This window comes from Athene cunicularia (genome assembly GCF_003259725.1).
Source record: "Athene cunicularia isolate RWA chromosome 1 unlocalized genomic scaffold, athCun1 chr1_part2, whole genome shotgun sequence".
NCBI lineage: Eukaryota > Metazoa > Chordata > Aves > Strigiformes > Strigidae > Athene > Athene cunicularia.
In genome coordinates this window covers 20351692-20355489 of record NW_020799092.1, presented here as the reverse complement: position 1 = coordinate 20355489, position 3798 = coordinate 20351692, and positions in this window count along the sequence as shown.

Sequence of the window (3798 nt, the reverse complement as noted above, 5' to 3'; positions counted from 1 at the left end):
CGATCCCACCCGCAACCGATCCCGCGGGGCAGAGGCGGGGCGCTGGTGTAAGCGTGTGCGTCGGGAGCCCAGCCGGGTGCCGGCCTCCGCGCTTCCCCGCCGCGTTTGAGCCCTCGCACGTCTCCCTCTGCGCCCTCCCCGGCCAGCGCCCCTCCCCACCCGTGTTTACGGTGCGTGTCGTTGCTTACGAAACGGCCCGTGGTTTTGCCTCGGGCCTGAGGTGGTGTCAGGAGCGCTGGGCAGGAACAGCTGAGCAGGAACCGGGGGGCTGCGGGAAGCGAAGCCGCTTTCAAGCGAATTATGAGCAGCATAATGAGTTAAAATGGTCTCTCCGGCACTGTCAGTAAAGCCATTATTAGCAACTGGCGTGTATCTAACGTCTCCTCTTAATTACAGAGCTCACACAACGTCTGCGTGCTGCCAGCACTGCAGGTCTGTCTCCCTGGCCCTTCTCTCGCGTTAGGCGCTCGGCACGGTTTAACCGCTGAAGGAGGCGTCGCGGGTAGGGTTCAGTACAGCCATGTCGAGCCCTAACGGGGCAGCTCGAGATGCAGACCTGAAAATAAACCTCCACCTGTGGATTGCAAATCTACAACTTCCAGGGTGTTCATAGACGAGGCAGTAGCAACAGAAATAACGGCTCCAAAGCAAAAGGCAGAGGACTCTCATCAGCAGTACTGACGTTTCCTGACTTCCAGAATTCTGGAGCAGGATAGTACTTCAAGAATTATAGTGGCTTTTTCTACTTTTTTCTTTTCTGCTAAGAGACACAGAAAGTAAAAGTCAGCGGAGACAGGCATCATGTGTTTCCTTTCATGCTTTTTTTCCCCCTTGCTTTGAATGACTTAATAAAATGTCATCATTGATCAAGGTGTGCTAGCAGCAAAGGCCCCAGCCATGATTAGAATCCCTTTCTGTTTGGCTTTATAGAAAATTTATTTCCCAAAAGTGGAGACCAAACTCTTCTTAAGCACTGATTTTAACAATAGCATAAATTACCAGTTTTTCAATTACTACTTTGTCATATGTGCAACATCATACCCCAGAGGCTCATCGTTCTGGTCCAAGGAGAACATACGGGATCTTGTCAATATACCCGTGCTGCAACTCAAACCTGGAGTAGTTGTGTCATTGTAAAGTTGAGCACTGTTATCTCAATTAATACAAAGTACATGCTTCCTTGCTTCATTTTTTTGATTGCATTCTTACGAAACGCAAAATATTTTGTGAATAATTTTCAAATAAATAAAAAAGAAATCTTGGTAGTTAATAACCACTTTCCATCAAATTTATTTTAATTCTGTAATTTTTGAGCACACTGAAGAAGATAGATTCCTTATTTTCAAGGAAAGTCATCTCGTGTTATACTTTATTTCAAATTTTTAAGCTGCTTTTTCATACTCCTTATGGTCCTTGCTAGCTCTTCCAAGGCTGCAAGACTGAAGATGGCCCTGAATAAAGTCCAGCATCAACTGCTCTGCCTTCTTGTGAATACTAAGTTGGAAGCAACCCTCCCTCACTAGACCTTACGGTTTCGTAACCAGATTGCAACCATGAAAACCATCAGTCAATAAGTTGTTTGTCGCTACAGACTAAATAACAACTGTAGTATACCATTAGCATATCATTACTTCAAAACACCATTCAGCTCTAGCCATACCTACCATGCTAGACGGTTTGTTCTTGATTTAGAAGTGGAAGGAAGGTAAAGGATGTATTAATTAAAACGTCAAATCTCAAGGGAGGAATCTCTCCAAGTTAGTAGAAAAAGAAAATAGAATCACAGTTAATCAAGAAACTCCTACAAGTAAACCTTGCTACTGTGTTCTCTTGTGGATAACTTTTTTTAAAGAACATTATTGCTAATTTAGCTAATTGAGCGCAGACTGATTGCAAATACCAAGAGAGTGGGGAGGAGTTAGAAGGGAAAAAAGCTAATATGAAGGCATGAAATGTCAAAAACATGAAGCAAACACACAAGACAAATTAGAAGTGTATTTTACATACATGTTTTTAACATCATTGTACGTCATTTATATTCACAAACACTGTTAACTGTTCTTAAAACAGCGGTTATGTAGAAGACCAAGCCTGAACTAGGTTCATAGAGCACAGTTTCTTTCTATAGCAGTTCTGTCCTTCATTACATCTTTTTCATAGATCCAATATAGACTATTGAAAATGTAGCTGACAAAAGAAGAGAGAACCATACCAATTTTCACTCTCTGAAGGATGTGATTATGCAGATCCAAAATTCATTAAAAAAATCCTAACACACCTAGAAAAATATTTCTAGTCTAGAAGTCATTTATCTGTCTGCTGATGTGTTTAGAAGAGAGGTAGCTACAGCTGAAAAAATAACACAGAGGAACATGCTTCTCACCATCACAGCTTATTTAACTTCTGAAACACCACCAGCAAAACACTACAGATCCAGTAACTGCATATGTGAATTTTATTCTTTTATTCCCTGATAAGTGCAGTGATGACATGGAAGAAAATATACTGATTTAAGACAAGCCTCCCATCATCACATCAGTATTGCCTCTCATCCAAAATTGATCCTGAAGAGATTTTTCAGGGTACTGCTTTCAGAAAGAGTAGAAGTGTCTTTGCAGAGGTATCAGGAGCAGTAGGGCTCAGCTTCTTGGGTGGTGTGTAGAGCAACTGCTGTGCTGTACAGAGCACAAGGCCTCACTAGCACCACTGCTTCAACTTCAGTCCTGGATAGACACATGAAACAGACCCTTTCCGTTACCCCATCAATAGATCAACAGGATCATTTGTTTCCTGTCAGAACACAAGCACTCAAGTAGTCTCTCTTAAAATGTTCTTTTCTTTGCTGTCATGATACAGAATCACAGAATCAAGTAGGTTGGAAAGGACCTTGAAGATCATCTAGTCCAACCGTTAACCTGGTACTGACAGTTCCCAACTACACCAGATCCCTCAGTGCTATGTCGACCCGACTTAAACACCTCCCGACATGGGGGCTCCACCACCTCCTGGGCAGCCCATTCCAATGCCCAACAATCCCTTCTGTAAAGAAATGCTTCCTAATATCTAGTCTAAACCTTCCCTGGTGCAACTTGAGGTCATTCCCTCTTGTCCTGTTGCTTATTACTTGGTTAAAGAGACTCACCCCCAGCTCTCTGCACCCTACTGTCAGGGAGCTGTAGAGGGTGATGAGGTCTCCCCTCAGCCTCCTCTTCTCCAGACTGAACCCCCCCAGTTCCCTCAGCCGCTCCCCATCAGACCTGTGCTCCAGACCCTGCCCCAGCTCCGTTGCCCTTCTCTGGACACGCTCGAGTCATTCAATGGCCTTTTTGTAGTGAGGGGCCCAAAACTGAACACAGGAATCGAGGGGCGGCCTCACCAGTGCCGAGTCCAGGGGTCAGATCCCTTCCCTGTCCCTGCTGGCCACGCTATTGCTGACACAAGCCAGGATGCCATTGGCCTTCTTGGCCACCTGGGCATGTCGAGATACGTCGAGAGTATTGATTTTCAAATGATTTTGGTTTGTTTGTTTGTTTTTTTTTTAATTACTACACTAATTCAAGCACCGTTAAGCTTTTCTAAGCCCAGCGAAATCAGTTTTAACAAGTGGAAGAACCTCAAGGTGATTTTGCATCCCGAGGAAACGGCGCAAGCCCCTTTACCGCACCGAGACCCGAGCTGCAGCCCACTCGAGTCACGTCCCTGCGATGCCAGAGTCCTTGTTTGCTGCCAGCTCGGGCGCGGTACCTGTCCCGCACTGCCACCCGGCCCCCTCGCGGCGGCCGCCACATGGTACGTTCC